This window comes from Oryx dammah, unplaced genomic scaffold (genome assembly GCF_014754425.2).
Source record: "Oryx dammah isolate SB20612 unplaced genomic scaffold, SCBI_Odam_1.1 HiC_scaffold_29, whole genome shotgun sequence".
In the NCBI taxonomy this organism is placed as follows: Eukaryota; Metazoa; Chordata; class Mammalia; order Artiodactyla; family Bovidae; genus Oryx; species Oryx dammah.
In genome coordinates, this window is record NW_024070213.1 from 39,260,266 (window position 1) to 39,282,290 (window position 22,025).

Genomic DNA, 22,025 nt, shown 5'->3' on the forward strand with positions numbered 1-22,025 from the left:
TCATTGAAGAAAGGGGAATGACACCTTGGAACTCTGGGATGCCTTAGGAAGAGGGTTTAGAAGGAACCTATCATAGAATTGGGGTTAGTATTAGGTGAATACAGGTAGCAAGGAAGAGCATTATTCAAGACTTACTGTTGTCTACCTTAACAACGGGGAAGAACTGAAGCAAAACTAAATCTGTAATTTGTAAGGAAGGAGCACTGACCCATATTATCTAGGATGGAGGAATATTTGGTCATCTTTGCACTTTAGACAATGTTCTGGCTTTTGTCTCTGCTCAGATGTGATTTTAGAGTACACTTGTTTTTGACTTGATTCATCTGAGCTCAGATCTGAACATTTTTAGATGTTGCTGTTCTATGAAATTATTTATATGCAGCAAGACACCCAGGCCTGACAGTGAATGACAGGCCAGTGACCAGCTAGCAGTGGCTAGCTTTCTCAACAAGAAAACCCCTCATCCCTCAAAACCCAGGAGTGCACCTGTGAACCCACCCTCCACACCAAGGGTTGGATGTCTATCTTCAGTGCTCCAATTGCACACCGTGAGCACCCTCCTTAAACACATACGGAGCTGGGAGCCCATTTCTATTTATTCTTCCTCCTCTATGCTCAAAAGCTCCTACTGACAGGAGTTTTTATCTGTATGTGCTCCAGGTCTCCCGTGGTCCCTGGACCATTTCTGCATCCTACTCCTCTCTGTGCTATACAGAAACCTGCCCTGTGTGCTACAACTGGTCCCTGTGGCCTCTGCCTTCCAGTTTGATTTCACGGGGAGCCCTGCCAGGAGGTGGGAGGAAGAGAGGTCAGGGAAGAGTCCTGCAAGCCTGCCTCAGGGTGGGTGTGTCACTCTTTGCAAGTCTCAGGTTTTCTACAGGATTCTCTCCTCTGGCTTTGAGTTAAGTGTCACCCCTCTTCCCTTCAGGCCCAGGGGTAATAACAGTAACTCTGCCCTCACTACCCCGGGGTACCACTCCTGTGGGGTCTGTACCTGCCTTTGTAAACAAATTCAGTTTAGTTCAGTTCAGTCTCTCATTCATGTCCGACTTTTTGTGACCCCATCCATGGACTGCAGGCTTCCCTGTCTTTCACAAACTCCTGGAGCTTGCTCAAACCGTGTCCATTGAGTTGGTGATGCCATCCAAACAACTCATCCTCTGTCATCTGCTTCTCCTCCTGCCTTCAATCTTTCCCAGCATCAGGGTCTTTTCCAAGAGTCAGTTCTTTGCATCAGGTGGCCAAAGTATTGGAGTTTCAGCTTCAACATCAGTCCTTCCAATGAATATTCATGACTGATTTCCTTTAGGATGGACTGGTTTGATCTCCTTGCAGTCCAAGGGACTCTCTCAAGAGTCTTCTCCAACACCACAGTTCAAAAGCATCAATTCTTCGGTGCTCAGTTTTCTTTATAGTCCAACTCTCACATCCATACATGACTACTGGAAAAACCATAGCTTTGACAAGACAGACCTTGGTTGGCAAAGGAATGTCTCTGCTTTTTAATGTGCTGTCTAGGTTGGTCATGGCTTTTTTTCCAAGGAGCAAGTGTCTTTTAATTCATGGCTTCAGTCACCATCCAAAGTGATTTTGGAGTCCCTCAAAATAAAATCTCTCAATGTTTCCATTTTCCCCCCATCTATTTGCCATGAAGTGATAGGACTGGATATCATGATCTTAGTTTTCTGAACGTTGAGCTTTAAGCCAACTTTTCCACTCTCCTCTTTCATTTTTTATCAAGAGGCTCTTTAATTCTTCTTCACTTTCTCCCATAAAGGTGGTGTCATCTGCATATCTGAGGTTATTGATATTTCTCCCAGCAATATTGATTCCAGATTATGCTCCATCCAGCCTGGCAGTTTGCATGATTTACTCTGCATAGAAGTTAATTAAGCAAGGTGACAATATACAGCCCTGATGTACTCCTTTCCTGATTTGGAATTATTCTACTGTTCCCTGCCCAGTTCCAACTGTTGCTTCTTGACCTCCATACAGATTTCTCAGGAGGCAGGTGAGATGGTCTAGTATTCCCATATCTTTAAGAATTTTCCACAGTTTGTTGTAATCCACACAGTCAAAGGCTTTGGCATAGTCAATAAAGCAGAAGTAGATGTTTTTCTGGAAATCTCTTTTTCGATGACCCTATGGATGTTGGCAATTTGATCTCTGGTTCCGTTGCCTTTTCTAAATCCAGCTTGAACATCTGGAAATTCACGGTTCACGTACTGTTGAAGCCTGGCTTGGAGAATTTTGAGCATTACTTTACTAGCGTGTGAGATGAGTGCAATTTTGTGGTAGTTTGAACATTCTTTGGCATTGCCTTTCTTTGGCATTGGAATGAAAACTGACCTTTTCCAGTCCTGTGAACAAACCCTGCTCCAATTACCCTAACTTGAGTATGTCTTCTTTCCTGTCATTACTGTGGCCCTCACACTGTGCCTCTATCTGGTTTTGTGTATTTCTGTGCCAAAAATGATTCCACCACTGAGAATAAGACCCTAACTTTACAGGTTTATATTTTGGACCTAGCCCAATGCATGGCACTTATTTGCATGGATGAACATATTTACTTTTCATATTAAAACTTTCCCATTTTTTCAACATGAAGAGACTTTTCCAGGTAGGTGGGAAAGGAGTGGATAATTATGTGTGGCAGATTTTCCTGAAATGACTGAGGGAAGAGTGTGGAATAAGCCACACAAGAGAAATATTCCTGGAATCAGTAATGGGGGAGGTGGAGGGAGCTGACAGTCAGAGGGAGGGTGAAAGGTAATATAAGCTGAAACAAAAAAAATAATTATTTCCATGTAAATCCACTTATTCTTATCTAATGAATCAAAGTTTTTTGATTCATTGAAACACAAAATATTTCATCTGTGCAAATGAGATTTTGAAATGAGCACAAAAATGTCCTAGTAGCTTGCCTATCAGATACAGTGATTATATGTAGCATAAGCCACCATCTTCTCAAGAACTACCACACACAAAATTTCAAGATGACTGTTTCAAAATGCATTTCATAGAAAGCAGCCACATTTCTTCACATAGGAGGCTGATGGACTACAGTGTATATTATTAGTAACTTAGACTACTTACAATTCTGGGCTTGAGTGCCTTACAAAACTGTGTTACACATCTGTCTATAATTTCAACAAAATAATACACATACCTAAGGACAAGGAGATGCTATCATGTCCTCTCTTCCACTTACCCTTTGAAATAAGTCAGATTGCTACAAGCAAGCAGAGATTCCACATTTACAGCCATCTCTGAGAAAGATCACTGGAGGGTGACAGCACTGCCATCTGCAACAGAGGGTGGTAGGGATTAGCATGAAGATGATGTAATTATTTCTCAATGCCAACAGAGGTTTCACCTGATTGTTCTCCAGCTGTTCTGTATTAAAATAAATTGCACACATTTAAAAGAGCTGGTAAACAGAGTGATAACGATTCAGATGCTCTCGCATTTAAATAATCAACTTTGTACAGAATTGAGATATAAAGAAAACAGGAACTGCACTGAGAAATACTACATTATATTGATAGAAAAAGTGGGAAAAAATCTCTTTGAGAATGACATGTTTAACTCCCTGTTTTTTGCAAGGTGATATAACAATGCCACAAAATCTCTACATTTTGTCCTCTAAAAATATCTGAAGGCAACATAGGAAGATATTCAAAAGAGAAAAAAAGTCATGACATATAAAGAGATCACAGATTTTCTTGCAAATATGTTAGAATATAAAATAGAAACAGATTCCACATATTCTTAAAGAAGCTTTGGATGAAAGAGTGAGAAGAACCAAGAGAATTTGATTTTCATAATATTCTATCAGTAATGTTTTCATAATATTCTATTCTACCCACTAAAAGATTTAACTCAGCAAGTACAGCAATTGGTTGAATAGTACCCTAAATGTCCAGCAAAGCAGATACATGCTTAAAACACACTTATGTTTAAAAGCCACACATGCACAACACAAAACAATGTGATGATAAAATATCAGAAAATAAATATTAACTTCATAAAAGATAAAGATTAAAACTAGATAACTGTTTCAACCTACATGACTATAGAAATTACTTGCTTCTTATGCACCAAATAATACAAGAAGATACATATAAATGTCTAAATCTATTGAGTACCAGGGCAAAGAGGAAGCCCCAACAAGATGGTAAGAAAGGCAAAATCTCATTTAAAATCAAACCCCATACCCACCAGAGACGCTCAGAGGGCTCAAACAAAACTTTGTGCACACCAGGTCCCAGGGACCCCACAAGAGACTGAGACAGACCTGCCTTTGAGTTTTTGAGTGTCTCCTGCAGAGGTATGGGTCAGTAGTGGCCTGCCACAGAGACAGGGCCTCTGGCTGAAGCAGATCTGGGAGGCACGGCATGTGAGCCACACCATAAAGTCATGGAGCAGACGACTAATAAACAGGAGAACAATTATACCAAAGAAGTTCTCACACTGTTGTGAAAGTTCTAAGTCCAAAACAGATTTCCCAACCTGGGGATCCAGCAAAGGGCCTGAGATCCCCAGGGAATTTGAAGGCCAGTGGGATTTGATACAGAACTTCCACAGGACTGGGGAAACAGACACTTAAAGAGCATGAACAAAACCTTATACACACCAGGACCCAGGAGAAAGGAGCAGCGACCCCACAGGAGACTGAGCCAGATTTGCCTCTGAGTGCCCAGGAGTCTCTGGCAGAGGCTTGGGACAACAGTGGCCCGCCGTGGTGTCAGGGGCACTAAATACAACAGTCCTGGCATAAACACTTTTGAAGGAGGTTGCCCTTACTGCCATTACCCTTGCCATAGTTTGGCCTCAGGCCAAACTACAGGAAGGGAGCACAGCCCACCCATCAACAGAGAATTTGATTAAAGATTTACTGAGCATGAACCCACTCATCAGAGCAAGACCCAGATTTCTCCACAGCCAGTCCCACCCATGAGGAAACTTCCACAGGCCTCTTATCTTTATCTATCAGAGGGAAGACAGAATGGAAACCATAATTACAGAAAACTAACCAAACTGATCACTTGGATCACATTCTTGTCTAACTCAATGTAACTGTGAGCCATGCCGTGTAGGGCCACCCAAGATGGATAGGTCATGGTGGATAGTTCTGACCAAATGTGGTCCACTGGAGAAGGGAATGGCAAACCATTTCAGTATTCTTGCGTTAAGAACACCATAAACAGGCAAAAAGATATGACACTGAAAGAACTCCCCAGGTCAGTAGGGCCCAATGTGCTACCAGAGAAGAATGGAGAAATAGCTCCAGAAAGAACGAAGAGGTTGACCCAACACAAAAACAATGTCCAGTTGTTATTGTGACTGGTGATGGAAGTAAAGTTCAATGATGTAGAGACAATATTGCATAGGACCCTGGAATGTTAGGACCATGAATCCAGGTAAATTAGAAGTGGTTCAACAGGAGATGGCAAAAGTTAACATAGACATTTTATGGGAATAAGTGAACTAAAATGGACTGAAATGGGTGAATTTGATTCAGATGACCATTAAATTTACTACTGTGGGCAAGAACCACTTAGAAGAAATGGAGTAGCCCTCCTACTCAACAAAAGAGTCTGAAATGCGGTAATTGGGTGCAATCTCAAAAATACAGAATGATCTCTGTCTCCAAGGCAAACATTTAATATCACAATAATCCAAGTCTATGCCCCAACCACTAATGCCAAAGAAGTTGAAGTTGAATGGTTCTAGGAAGACCTACAAGACCATCTTGAACTAATACCCAAAAAAGATGTCCTTTTCATTATAGAGGATTAGAATGAAAAAGTGGGAAGTCAAAAGATATTTGGAGTAACAGGAAAGTTTGGCCTTAGAGTACAAAACAAAGCAGGGCAAAGGCTAACAGAGTATTGCCAGGAGAACACACTGGTCATAGCAAATACCCTATTGCAAAAACACAAGAGACAAACCTACACATAGACATCGCCAGATGGTCAACACCAAAATCAGACTGATTATATTCTTTCCAGCCAAAGATGGAGAAGCTCTATAGAGTCAGCAGAAACAAGACCAGGAGCTGACTGTGGCTCAGATCATGAACTCCTTGTTGCAAAATTCAGACTTAAATTGAAGAAAGTAGGGTAAGCCACTGGGTCATTCAGGTATGATCTAAATCAAATCCCTTACAACTATACAGTGGAAGTGACAAATAGACACAGGGAATTAGATCTGATAGAGTGCCCGAAGAACTGTGGATGGAGGTTTGTAACACTGTATAGGAGATGATAATCAAAAACTTCCCCAAGAAAAAGAAATGCAAAAAAGGCAAAATGGTTGTCTGAGGAGACCTTACAAATAGCTGAGAAAAGAAGAGAAGTTAAAGGCAAAGGATAAAAGGAAAGAAACATCCATCTGAATACAGAGTTCCAAAAAATAGCTAGGAGAGATAAGAAAGTCTTCCTAAGTGATCAGTTAAAAAAGTAGAGGAAAACAATAGAATGGGAAAGACTAGAGAGCTCTTTAAGAAAATTAAAGATACCAGGGCAACATTTCATGCAAAGATGGGCACAATAAAGGAAAGAAATGGTGTGGACCTAACAGAAGCAGAAGATATTAAGAAGAGGTGGTAAGAATCACAGAAGAACTATACAAAAAAGATCTTAATGACTCAGATAACCATGATGGTGTTATCACTCACCTAGAGATGAACATCCTGGAATGAAGAATGAAGTGGGCTTTAGGAAGCATCACTATGAACAAAGCTAGTGGAGGTGATTGAATTTCAGCTGAGCTATTTCAAATCCCCAAAGATGCTGCTGTGAAAGTGCTGCACTCAATATGTCAGCAAATTTGGAAAACTCAGCAGTGGCTACAGGATTGGAAAAGATCAGTTTTCATTCCAATCCCGAAGAAAGGCAATGCCAAACAATGTTCAAACTACCACACAACTGCACTCATCTCACATGCTAGCAAAGTAATGTTCAAAATTCTCCAAGCTAGGTTTCTACAGTATGTGAATGGAAATTAGAATGATCTATTACAGAATGATCTCTGTTTGTCTCCAAGGCAAACATTTAATATCACAGTAATCCAAGTCCATGTCCCAACCACTAATGCTGAAGAAGTTGAAGTTGAATGGTTCTATGAAGACCTACAAGACCATCTCGAACTAACATCAAAAACAGATGTCCCTTTCATTATAGAGGACTAGAATGAAAAAGTGGGAAGTCAAAAGATATTTGGAGTAACAGGCAAATTTGGCCTTAGAGTACAAAATGAAGCAGGGAAAATGCCTTTAGATGTTCAAGCTGGATTTAGAAAAGGCAGAAGAACCGGAGATCAAATTGCCAACATCCGTTGGATCACAGGAAAAGCAAGAGAGTTCCAGAAAAACATATACTTCTAGTTCATTGACTACACTAAAGCCTTTGACTATGTGAATTATAACAAATTGTGGAAAATTCTTCAAGAGATGGGAATACCAGACCACCTTACTTGCCTCCTGAGAAATCTGTATGCAGGTCAACAAGCAACAGTTAGAACCAGATATGAAACAGTCGATTGGTTCAAAATTGGGAAAGGAGTACCTGAAGGCTCTATATTGTCACCTTGCTTATGTAACTACATGCAGAGTATGATGCAAAATGCTGGACTAGATGAAACACAATCTGGAATCAAGGCATCCCTGAAAAATTAATATCAATAACCTCAGATAAGCAGATGACACCACTCTTATGGCAGAAAACAAAGAGTAACTAAAGAGCCTCTTGATGAAAGTGGAAGAGGAGAGTGGAAAAGCTGACTTAAAACTCAACATTCAAAAAACTAAGATCATGACATCCGGTCCCATCACTTCATGGCAAATAGATGGGAAACAGTGGAAAGAGTGATGACAGACTTTATTTTCTTGGGCTCCAAAATCAGTTTGGATGGTGACTGCAGCCATGAAATTAAAAGATGCTTGCTCCTTGGAAGAAAAGCTGTGACCAACCTAGACCACATATTAAAAAGCAGAGACATTCCTTTGCCATCAAAGTCCATATAGTCAAAGCTATGGTTTTTCCAGTAGTCATATATGGATGTGAGAGTTGGACTATAAACAAAGCTGAGTTCCGAAGAATTGATGCTTTTGAACTGTGGTGTTGGAAGAGACTCTTGAGAGAGTCCCTTGGACAGCAAGGAGATCAGACACGTCCATCCTAAAGGAAATCAGTCCTGAATATTCATCGGAAGGAGTGATACAGAAGCTGAAACTCCAATCCTTTGGCCATCTGATGTGAAGAACTGACTCATTGGAAAAGACCCTGATGCTGGGCAAGACTGAAGGCAGGAGGAAAAGGGGATGACAGAGGATGAAATCACTGATGGCATCATCAACTCATGGACATGAGTTTGAACAAGCTCTGAGAGCTGGTGATGAACAGGGAAGCCTGGCGTGCTGCAGTCCATAGGGTCGCAAAAGAACACAATTGAATGATTGAACTGAATTAGCTACCAACTTTATTTCTAAATCATCTTCATTCATGTGAAGTCAGAGGATTATCATAATATACAAACATTTTGGTTAGTTTACTGTGGTGTTGGAGAAGACTCTTGAGAGTCCCTTGGACTGCAAGCAGATCTAACCAGTCCATTCTAAAGATCAGCCCTGGGATTTCTTTGGAAGGAATGATGCTAAAGCTGAAACTCCAATACTTTGGCGACCTCATGTGAAGAGTTGACTCATTGGAAAAGACTCTGATGCTGAGAGGGATTGGGGGCAGAAGGAGAATGGGACGACAGAGGATGAGATGGCTGGATGGAATCACTGACTCGATGGACATGAGTGTGAGTGAACTCTGGGAGTTGGTGATGGACAGGGAGGCCTTGCATGCTGCAATTCATGAGGTTGCAAAGAGTCAGACACAACTGAGTGACTGAACTGAACTGAACAGAAGGCAATTAAAGTAACACGTAAGAGAAATGCTACTTAAAATCTAAATATGTATCCCTTTTTCCTGTCACATTTGCTGCTACATTTGGGCACATGGTTGACAAGTTTTCCAAACTGATGTGTTAACTCCTACATTGTTGTATGGCAGAAACCAACACAAAACTGTTAAGAAATTTTTGACCAATTAAAAAATACAATAATGAGAAGACTAAAACACAAATTAATAAGCATTTCATTATGTGGATATACCAGAATTTACTTACCTAATCCCTGGTGGCTCAGACGGTAAAGCATCTGTCTACAATGCGGGAGACCCGGGTTCAAGCCCTGGGTTGGGAAGATCCCCTGGAGAAGGAAATGGCAATCCACTCTGGTACTATTGCCTGGAAAATCCCATGGACAAAGAAGCCTGGTAGGCTACAGTCTGTGGGGTCGCAAAGAGTCGGACACGACTGAGCAACTACGCTTCACACTTCACACTTCACTTCAGTCTTTCTTAAGGGCTATGTTTTCCAAATGTCCTGTTGTTATAATCAGTAATGCTGATATCAATATTCTTAATACACATATATTTACAAAATGTTCCCCACAGCAGTTTGCTGTCATTTGTCTTCACTTACAGTATGTGTAAAGATAAATTTGTTTCAAATTAAAAGAAAAAAATATATATATGGGAACTTCCCTGGTGATCTAGTGGCTAAGACACTGAGCTCCTAATGCAGGGGGGCCTGGTTTGATCCCTAGAGAGGGAATTAAATCCCACATGCCATGACCAAGTCCCAGCCCAGCCAAATAAATAAATACATTTAAAATATATATGTAGATACATTTAGAGTCTGTATGTTTTCCCCAGACTGTGACCTTCAAAGCAGTCTTAGATTGCTCCTAAGAATTTGGAGAGTGTACAGAAACTTTTCCTATCTGCCCTCCCCCCTGCCCTCATACCCTTTGATGACATGTTTGTACTTGTTACATCTGGTGTCTGTCTGCCCTTCAGGGGACCAGAAGCTCTGTGAAAGCTGGAATTTTCTTTTACTTATTAATACGTCTCCAGCACCTACCACAGTGCAGTGCCTTGCATGTAAAAACTGTGCAGGAAATAATTGTCAAATGACTAAAACCTATAATTTGAACCTTATGGGTGTTTCTGACACCATGTGTGTTGCTGGGTTGTGGAAGGACACAATCATGTTTTCCATGTTTTTATGAAGTGAACTTTGTATTTCATTTCATGTGTAACCCCCATTGCCATTTTTTAAAAAGGTTTTTACAGTTTTTTTATAATAAACATGGAGGCCAAATAAATAAATAAATACATAAAATAAAATTATCTCTCTTGATAAATATATTGTTTTTCTGAAAAGAGTGAATCAGTTTATGTTCATTAAATTAGATGATATGTAAGGCAAGAGTTTCTTGCTATTGTTGTTTGGTCACTCAATTGTGTCTGACTCTTTGCAGCCCCAAGGACTGCAGCACACCAGGCTTCCCTGTCCTTCACCACCTCCCAGAGCCTGCTCAAACTCATGTCCATTGAGTCGGTGACACCATCCAACCATCTCATCCTCTGCCATCCCCTTCTCCTCCTGCCTTCAATCTTTCCCAGCATCAGAGTCTTTCCTAATGAATCAGTTCTTTGCATCAAGTGGCCAAAGTATTGAAGCTTCAGCATCAGTCCCTCCAATGAACATTAAGGATTGATTTCCTGTAAGATTGACTGGTTTGATCTCCTTCCAGTCGAAGGGACTCTCAAGAGTCTTCTCCAACACCACAGTTCAGAAGCATCAATTTTTTGGTGCTCAGCTTTCTTTATGGTCCAACTCTCAAGAATTTCTAGTGTGTGTGTGTGTGTGTGTGTGTGTGTGTTTTAAAGAAGTCATGAACTTCAAGGACTTGGTAATGTATTTCAAAAGGAAAGGCACCGATACATAAAGGCTAATCAAGAATACAAACCAGCAAATGATAATTGTTGAATAAGTAAATCAATAAGTGCTGTGTGTTTTCAGATAAGTTGCAACTGAATAAGGCAGGGTATTTGAAAATAAAGTATCTAAAGAATTGCTTTATGCCAAAAGAAATTATGGGGGAGAAGATGTGGAGGTGTGTGATGACACAGGGAAACCATAGTGACTGGTAAGCACAAGGTATATTTCATGCCAGTGAGGAGAGAGATTTGGGGAGCAAACTATTTCAAAAGAGCAGTGGGAGTTCTGCAGACATGAAATGCAGACATGAGGTCAATCAGCCTATTGCAGCAGAGGGAGGTAGTACAGATTGTGTTGAGCCATTGAGTCATGGGCTCTGAAACCAGACAGATGTCCTTTCCAACTGTGGTTCGGCCACCTACTGTCCCATTCCCTCATCTGCAAAACAGAGGTGGTAATGGTGGTTACTTCCAAGAATTCTTATTAATGTTAAATGGGAAATCTCCTTTTTTGGTGTGTAACACACATCAAGGGATCAAAAAAGTATGAGTTCCTACAACCAGCCACACAGAATGGTCTGGGTCTGGTTGTGTCACCATTAGAAGGGTCTTGGTGTAGAGTAGTAGACACGATGAATCATTTTACTATAACCAGAACCAGGCCTCTGTACTCAGCTGTTGGTTCCCACTAATTCTCCACATCTGCTCTTACAAATGCTAAGTGTCACAGGCCAGGTAACATAGACTTGGATCAGGAAAGACAGAGAGTCACATAGTGATTGCATGTGTTTTCCTTAACAAGTTATTTTCTCTGAGCTCAATTTTTTTTACAAGTAAAAAAATGTAGATAATAAAAGCAACACGTCTATGTTAGCATGAGGCTAAAATCAGATAACTATAGCAAAAGCAAGTGACCAAGAAAACCAGGCACATAGCACACTCTCTATAAAGGTGACAATACTAGCAATTATTTTCTGAGTTCCACTTCATGCCTAGTCCTGGGCATTGTCTATTTAATCATCCTAACAATTCTCTGAGGGAGATGGTGTCTTTAGTCCCATTTTACATATGAGGAAACTGAGATTAGAAAGGTGAAGTAAGTTAGCAGGTCACAGAGCTTGGGAGTGGCAAAAAACTGCATCTGATTCAGGCAATCTGACCCCAGAGACACCACTTTGCCCTATCCTTCCCACTTCCTCAGGACCCCAATAACTATCTCGTGGGCCAGTGTCAGACTCTGAGGTTCAGGGCCTCCCTGACCACCCTGACTCACCATGAGGATGCCTTAGAGTCACAGAAAAGCCATAATCAAAGGGAAATCCTTTGTGTTCTCCAGGAAGCTGAAGTTGTTACTTATTACCCTCTGTTCCATTCTTTTAATTTTTTTTTTTTTTTTTTTTTTACTTTACAATACTGAATTGGTTTTGCCATACATTGACATGAATCAGCCATGGGTGTACATGAGTTCCCAACCCTGAACCCCGCTCCCACCTCCCTCCCCATATCATCTCTCTGGGTCATCCTAGTGCACCAGCCCCAAGCATCCTGTATCCTGTATTGAACCTAGACTAGCGATTTGTTTCTTACATGATAGTATACATGTTTCAATGCCATTCTCCCAAGTCATCCCACCCTCTCCCTCTCCCACAGAGTCCAAAAGTCTGTTCTTTACATCTATTTCTCTTTTGCTGTCTCGCATACCGGGTTATCATTACCATCTTTCTAAATTCCATATATATGTGTTAGTATAGTATATTGGTGTTTTTCTTTCTGGCTTACTTCACTCTGTACAATCGGCTCCAGTTTCATCCACCTCATTAGAACTGATTCAAATGTATTCTTTTTAATGGCTGAGTAATACTCCATTGTGTATATGTACCACAGCTTTCTTATCCATTCATCTGCTGATGGACATCTAGTTTGCTTCCATGTCCTGGCTATTATAAACAGTGCTGCGAAGAACATTGGGGTACACATGTCTCTTTCAATTTTGGTTTCCTCGGTGTGTATGCCCAGCAGTGGGATTGCTGGGTCATAAGGCAGTTGTATTTCCAGTTTTTTAAGGAATCTCCACACTGTTCTCCATAGTGGCTGTACTAGTTTGTTCCATTCTTAAGTCAGACACTGGACAGTCATGGTCAGTGTCCAAAGAGGACACAAGAGTCAGCTGAGGTCTCAGGTCTTCACCCGTCCCCTCTCATTTCCTTCCAGAGAACACACTTTGGTCAAAATGACCATCTTCTAAACAGCCAGCCTTCTCCCTCTCCTATCTTCGACCTGACAAAACTTGCAACCAGGCTGCCTCTGCCTCTGCAGAGGCCTGAACTGCTCACGACCGGCTTCTCTGTTCAAGCCTTTATTCCCCACTGGGCTTCCCCTCAATCTCTCTGTCAACATTCTTCTGTACTCAACACCTGCTTTTCCTCACCTGTCGCAATGTTGTTTTGCTTGCTCTATTATTCACCTTGAGAAGCTTCCCATTTCTTTGTTTTGACAACACAGTGCTTGAGTGCATGAGTGCTAAGTTGCTTCATTTGTGCAGACTCAGACCCTACAGACTGTAGCCCACCGGGCTCCTCTGTCCAAGGGATTCTCCGGTCAGGAATACTGGAGTGGGTTGCCACGCCCTCCTCCAGGGGATCTTTCCAACCTAGTGATTAAACTCGTCTCTTAGGTCTACCTGCATTGGCAGGTAGGTTCTTTACCACTAGTGACACCTAGGAAACCCTTGAAAACACAAGGCCTACTTTTTTTTTCCATAGTGTCAGTTTCCACATAACATTAATGTACCTGAAGCTGTTCAGTCACATTTCTTTGAAGACCTACATCCAGCTCTTTAGTGGGGAAAATAAACATAACTTACTTCTAATGATAAGGTTCAATTCTTTTTACCATTTTTATAGCATGATGATCAACCACCCTCCTTCATACTCTTAAGTATAGGATGCATCTTAAAATATATGTTGAAACACCTCTCACCTCACCAAGCAGTTGAAAACTTGCTTAACTCATGATTCACTCCTTTTTGATACATGTTGCCATTCCGTCTTTGTACTCCTCCACATGTTCTTTGGGAGAGAGAAAGGGTGATGCTACAGATGATGTATTTCTTCTCAAACACTCGTATGAGTTGGCCGCCATCTGATGGAGCGATGTGCCTTAGCTGGCCTGATCTGATCTTGCATGTAGTGGTGGGAGACACAGCATTTGAGTACCTTCATCTCTACCTAGGACATCTATGCATCTTAAGTTTTTCTCACAGTTTCAAGGTACTTTCTTGTGACTACGTTAGTAGATGGGTGACCTGCTTTCTTAATCCAGAAAATCATGGATTATTTTGAGAGTTCTACAAACTAAACAGAAAAAAGTATTTTGAATCACATTATGGAAATAGCTGAAAAATCAGTCTCTTGTAGTGCGCCATATTTCCCATGCTATTTGTGTTGGAATGTCATTATCAGTTTTTTGTGACATTCAATTGTATTTAACTTTATTTTTACTTCAATTTTAACACTTGGTAATTTGCAGTTCTACTTTCGCTTGTTTTACTTTTTACAACTGAAGCATTTCTAAGGGGTATTTCCAGCAATCACAAATCCTTCTACCTCGAGGCAGTTAACGGTTTAGTTAACAACTGTATTAAGCCATACCGTGATTATGGAGATAACCTGGGACCTCTGAGGTTATTTCAATTTTGTGTAAACATTTTCAGAACACAATTCATCGAATCTGTTTATGTGAACTTTGTTTCTCAACAGTATTTGACTCTGTAACATGCATTGGCCTCTCCTAGGCTAGTTAAAAAAGAGATAATAGCTATAATAATCCATCAGGTCACAATTGTGGTCTCATAAAACACAGAACCAGGCTGAGCCTGAGTTAGGTGGACAGAGGTAAAGGTCATGACAGAAGGAGAGCAATACCCATGCAGAAGCCTAGACCCCTCCAAATTGAGAATATCCTTTGATATCAGCCAAGGTGGTACTGTTCTTTAATGTATCCCATCCACTTGTGAAGTTAAGATATTTCCTACCATAGCTAGCTTTCTCTTTACATCAGAGAGTGAATGAATTGATTCAGAGGGGGGACCCAGGAGGCAGGTTTTAGGGCTTGAGTTAGAGATGATTTTCATCTTCATCACATATGCTGCATGAACCTGAGCAGGTCACTTCTGGTTACTTATGTCTCCATTTGTTCATCCATCACATGTAGATATAATAGTACCAACTGCAAAAGATTGCTGTGGGGGTTAAATAAGCATGGAGATATTGAGAACAGTGCCTGAACACAGAAAACACTCAATGGCTCAGCTATTAAAAGGAACCAATTTTTGTGCCATTTGCAGAAACACAGATGGACCTAGAGACTGTCATACATAGTGAAGTAAGTCAGAAAGAGAAAAATGAATATCAGCTATTAACTCATATATGTGGAATTTAGAAAAATGGTACAGATGAACCTATCTGCAAAGCAGAAATAGAGACACAGGCACAGAGAACAAACATATGGGCACTAAGGTGAGGAAAGGGGCATGGAATGAATTGGAAGATTGGGATTGACATGTATGTACTACTGTGTATACAATGGGCTTCCCACATGGTGCAGTTGTAAAGAAGCTGCCTGCCAATGCAGGCGACAGGTTCAGTTTCTGGGTCGGAAGGATCCCCTAGAGAAGGAAGTGGAAACCCACTCCAGGATTTTTGCCTGGAAAATCCCAAGGACAATGGAGCCTGGGAGGCTGCAGTCCATGCGGTTACAAAGAATCAGACACCAGTGAGCAACCAAGCTAGAGCTAGAGAGCTGCTGCTGCTGCTGCTAAGTCGCTTCAGTCATGTCCAACTCTGTGTGACCCCATAGATGGTAGCCTACCAGGCTTCTCTGTCCCTGGGATTCTCCAGGCAAGAACACTGGAGTGGGTGAGCTAGAGAAAGATGTATAATATCTAACAAGAGTGTACTCTATAGCACAGGGAACTCTACTCAATGCTCTGTGGTAACCAAAATGGCAAGGAAATCCAAAGAGAGGGGATATACTCTACATATAACTGATTGACTTTGCTGTACAGCAGAAACTAACACAAGAGTGTAAAGCAAATATACTCCAATTTTTTTTTTTCAAAAAAAGATGATTATATTAGTGTGATGGATAGTTTCATGTGTCAGCTTGACTAGGCTGTGGTACCCAGTTATACAAGTAAACACTAGTCTAGTGTTGCTGTGAAAGTTTTGTTGCTGTGCTTAACATCTACAGTCATTTGACTTTTGGTTAATATTAGCTTCAATAAACTGGGAGAGCCTCATCCGATCAGTCAAATGGTGATAAGAGCAAAACAGGTTTCCTTGAATGGAGAAGTTTTGCCTCTGGGCTGCATGGCAGGCACCTGCCCAGGAGTTTCTGGTTGGCTAGCTTAGGTCCTATAGATTTTGGACTTCCCTAGAAAGATCCCACAATCACATAAACCAATCATATTCCTTGATGAGGAACCAATTCTTGTTATTCACAGTAGTTATCTTCTACAAAGTTACCAAGAACACTTCACAACTAGTGAATATGGAACCATTGCTCCTATGGAGAGATACATGTGAGCCTCTGGTCACTCTATTTTTGCCAACCAATCAATACATAATCTTGTTTTCTTGTGTGTTTCTGTTTAAAGACACTTTATTTAATATATATTTATTACAAATAATTAATATCATGGGCTTTGGGTGATTTAAAGCCAGGGAATTTGGAAGCCATTTTCATTATATAGGTTTGCTTGAAACTGTCCTTGCAAAAAACGGCAGCTGTGCATTGCAAGAGTGGCCGGGAGGAGCTATCCCACGTCTAAGGTTAGAAGCAGCAGCAAAGAGGAGCTGCCCCATGTCCAAGGTCAGGAGCAGCGGCTGCACTTTGCTGGAGCAGCTGTGAAGAGATACCCCATGTTCAAGGTAAGAGAAACCCAAGTAAGATGGTAGGCGCTGAGAGAGGGCTTCAGAGGGCAGACAGACTGAAACCACAATCACAGACAACTAGCAAATCTGATCACATGAACCACAGCCTTTTCTAACTCAGTGAAACTAAGCCATGCCATGTGGGGCCACCCAAGACAGACGGGTCATGGTGGAGAGTTCTGACAAAATATGGTCCACTGGAGAAGGGAATGGCAAACCACTTCAGTATTCTTGCCTTGAGAACCCCATGAGCAGTATGAAAAGGCAAAAAGATAGGACACTGAAAGATGAACTCCCCAGGTTGGTAGGTGCCAAATATGCTACTGGAGATCAGTGGAGAAATAACTCCAGAAAGAATGAAGGGATGGAGCCAAAGCAAAAACAACACCCCATTGTGGATGAGACTGGTGATAGAAACAAGGTCCGATGCTGTAAAGAGCAATATTGCATAGGAACCTGGAATGTTAGGTCCACGAATCAAGGCAAACTGGAAGTGGTCAAGCAGGAGATGGCAAGAGTAAACATCACATTCTAGGAATCAGTGAACTAAAATCAACTGGAATGAGTGAATTTAACTCAGATGACCATTGTATCTACTACCATGGAAGGAACCCCTTAGAAGAAATGGAGCAGCCATCATGGTCAATGAAAGAGTCCAAAATGGCAACCTCAAAAACAACAGAATGATCTCTGTTCATTTCCAAGGCAAACCATACAATATCACAGTAATCCAAGTCTATGCCCTGACCAGTAATGCTGAAGAAGCTGAAGTTCAATGATTCTATGAAGACCTACAAGACCTTCTAGAACTAACACCCAAAAGAGATATCCTTTTCATAATAGGGGACTGGAATGCAAAAGTAGGAAGTCAAGAAACACCTGGAGTAACAGGCAAATTTGGCCTTGGAAAGCTGAATGAAGCAGGGCAAAGGCTAATAGAGTTTTGCCAAGAAAATGCACTGGTCATAGCAAACACCCTCTTCCAACAACACAAGAGAAGATCTACACATGGACATCACCAGATGGTCAACACCAAAATCAGATTGATTATATTCTTTGCAGCCAAAGATGGAGAAGCTCTATACAGTCAGCAAAAACAAGACTAGGAGCTGACTGTGGCTCAGATCATGAACTTCTTATTGCCAAATTCAGACTTAAATTGAAGAAAGTGGGGAAAACCACTAGACCATTCAGGTATGACCTAAATAAAATCCCTTATGATTATACAGTGGAAGTGAGAAATAGATTTAAGGGACTAGATCTGATAGACAGAGTGCCTGATGAACTGTGGACGGAGGTTCGTGACACTGTACAGGAGACAGGGATCAAGAATGTCCCCAAGAAAAAGAAATGCAAAAAGGCAAAATGGCTGTGTGAGGAGGCCTTACAAATAGCTGTGAAAAGAAGAGAAGGGAAAAGCAATGGAGAAAAAGAAAGATAGAAGCATCTGAATGAAGTGTTCCAAAGAATAGCAACGAGAGATAAGAAAACCTTCCTCGCCAATCAATGCAAAGAAATAGAGGAAAACAATACAGTGGGAAAGACTAGAGATCTCTTCAAGAAAATTAGAGATACCAAGGGAACATTTCATGCAAAGATGGGCTCAATAAAGGACAGAAATGATACGGACCTAACAGAAGCAGATGTTAAGAAGAGGTGGCAAGAATACACAGAACTGTACAAAAAAGATCTTCACGACCCAGATAATGATGAGCACTCTCCTAGAGCCAGACATTCTGGAATGCGAAGTCAAGTGGGCTTTAGAAAGCATCACTACAAACAAAGCTGGTGGAAGTGATGGAATTCCACTTGAGCTATTTAAAATCCTAAAAGATGATGCTGTGAAAGTGCTGCACTTAGTTTGTCAGCAAATCTGGAAAACTCATCAGTGGCCACAGTAGCCTTTTCCACTGACTTGGAAAAGGTCAGTTTTCATTCCTATCCCAAAGAAAGGCAATGTCAAAGAATGCTCAAACTACCGCACAATTGCACTCACCTCACATGCTAGTGTTCTTGCCTGGAGAATCCCAGGGACAGCGGAGCCTGGTGGGCTGTTGTCTATGTGGTCGCAGAGTCAGATACGACTGAAGTGACTTAGCAGCGGCAGCACACGCTAGTAAAGTAATGCTCAAAATTCTCAAAGCCAGACTTCAGCAATACGTGAACCGTGAACTTCCAGATATTCAAACTGGATTTAGAAAAGGCAGAGGAACCAGAGATCAAATTGCCAACATCCACTGGATCATTGAAAAAAAAAGAAAGTTCCAGAAAAACATCTATTTCTACTTTATTGACTATGCCAAAGCCTTTGACTGTGTGGATCACAATAAACTGTGGAAAATTCTGAAAGAGATGGGGATACCAGACCACTTGACCTGCCTCTTGAGAAATCCGTATGCAGGTCAGGAAGCCACAGTTAGAAATGGACATGGAACAGACTGGTTCCAAATAGGAAAAGGAGTACAGCAAGGCTGTATATTTTCACTCTGCTTATTTAACTTATATGCAGAGTACATCATGAGAAACACTGGGCTGGAAGAAGCACAAGCTGGAATCAAGATTGCCATGAGAAATATCAATAATCTCAGATGTGCAGATGACACCACCCTTATGGCAGAAAGTGAAGAACTAAAGAGCCTCTTGATGAAAGGGAAAGAGGAGAGTGAAAAAGTATGCTCAAAGCTCAACATTCAGAAAACTAAGATCATGGCATCCTGTCCCATCACTTCGTGGCAAATAGATGGAGAAACAATGGAAACAGTGTGAGATTTTATTTTGGGGGGCTCCAAAATCACTGCAGATGGTGATTGCAGCCATGAAATTAAAAAGCGCTCACTCCTTGGAAGGAAAGTTATGACCAACCTAGATAGCATATTAAAAAGCAGGGACATTACTTTGTCAGCAAAGATCAATCTAGCCAAGGCTATGGTTTTTCCAGTAGTCATATATAGATGTGAGAGTTGGACTATAAAGAAAGCTGAGAGCCAAAGAATTGATGCCTTTGAACTGTGGTGTGGGAGAAGACTCTTGAGAGTCCCTTGGACTGCAAGGAGATCCAACTAGTCCATCCTAAAAGAGATCATTCCTGGGTGTTCATTGGAAGGTCTGATGTTGAAACTGAAACTCCAGTACTTTGGCTACCTGATGTGAAGAGCTGACTCATTGGGAAAGACCCTGATGTTGGGAAAGATTGAGGACGGGAAGAGAAGGGGACAACAGATGGTGAGATGGTTTGATGGCATCACTGACTCAATGGACATGAATTTGGGTGAACTTCAGGAGTTGGTGATGGACAGGGATGCCTGGCATGCTGCAGTTCATGGGGTCGCAAAGAGTCGGATGCAACTGAGAGACTGAATTGAACTGAACTGAACTGTCCTTGCAAAACAAGCCAGCCTCATCAATGCTGAAAATGCTATTTCACATAACCGTTTTCTTGTCAACCATTTAGCACATATTTTTTAAATTCTTCTATAGCTTCTTAATCTGCAGAACTTACGTCATCTTTAAGTTAACCTTTTTTTAACACTGTATCATCTTTTGAAATGTGTCAGCAAGGTAGCACTAGCCCAGAAATGTTTTTCTAGTCGTGGGTAACATGACTTTAAATTTCTTTGGCTCTCAACCTCACATCATTGCTGTCCACTATGCTCTTTTAATGGGTCATTATCTCATGAATGCATTATCTTAGCCACTTTATCATCATTTCCATAGCTTCATCACACACTCTAGTTTTATCTTAACACTTTCCAGAGTGGCTTCATGTGCAAAGCAGTGAATTTCTTTTTCCTATTTATGAATGTATCCTATTGCAGACTTATAAACATTGAAGTCACAGCCAATAGCACTATGACTCATGGCCAAGGGAAGCTTGTCCAGAACACAGATTTTTCTCCATAAGGCAGATCACAGTCTTCCTGTGCTTAACACTGTACAGCACTTCAGCACTACACTTAAAGGCCACTTTAAACAGTGAAATCACCAAAAAGCCAGAAAAATATGAAAAATATGATACATTAGACTTTAGACTGTGCTCCCCCCTCCCCCCCAAAAAAACCTTTTGTTGATAGTATGAGAATTTAAGCAAGAATTCGGGGCATCTAATCTCTAAACTCAGCTGGGAACATACATGAAAAGTAATTCAAATTTTTTGTCACTCTGTGCATGTCTAAAAACGATCACAAAACATTGCAAATATTGACTTAGGGGTTGCAAAAAATTTAGCAAGTAAGCAAGTAGGTGAATTCACAAGTATGGAATCCAGAAATAATGAGGATCAAGTATAGATGTAGATATAAATGTAGATATAAATATAGTTTTGTATCTCTGATAGAACTCTAATAACTGTTACAGCTTATATCATTAATTATTCTGGAAATGTCTAAAATCTATGGGGTATTTGTTACTGAATTCAGAATTGTATCTGATTAGCAGGTGTTGAACAAACATCAATAAATATTTGTATAATTAAACTCACAGGATTAGCTGTGTTTCATAAAACATCCTGACATAAAATGGAATGGAATGGAGGCAAGTTAACCAACACATAATTTCAGTGTCCTGCTCACTTGGGTGGGTCTCAAGCCAGCAAGAAGAGGGGAAGGTACCCACCGATCCAGACTGAATGTCAGCTATGCAGCATGTATTGCCTTAGGTGATAAGAGAAGAAAAAAGGAAAAAAAAAGTCTAAAATGGAAACAATATCATAGGACATTTCTAATCAACATAATTTAAAAATAAAGCAATGCCCATGGGCTGAAATGATAAAGTAGAGGCAAATGAACTACAATTTAGGAAGGAAGGAGATTCTGAGTTAAGGGGGAATTAAAGTGGGGGCAGGGTCATAAAGAATCTGAATCTCAGGGTCACTGTAAAAAAAAGCACAGTGACTTGCAACTCAGGGGAAAGATGCTTCTGAAGATAACAAAAACAAGTAAACAAAACAAACAAACAAAAAAACAGGCTATGATGGCTTGCCAGGAAAACATTTAAGCAGTTTCTCCACAGTATAGATCCATGTATAACAATAAATTGGACAATACAAAGTTGAGAACCAGAACTGCAGAATAAAAACTCTGCAGAAGAAAATGCCATCATGCTCATGCTCAGTCGCTTCAGTTTGCCTGACTCCTTGCAAGCCCTTGGACTGTAGCCCACCAGGCTCCTCTGTCCATGGGATTCTCCAGGCAAGAATACTGGAATGGGTTGCCATTCCCTTCTCCAGGGGATCTTCCTGACCCAAGGATTGAAG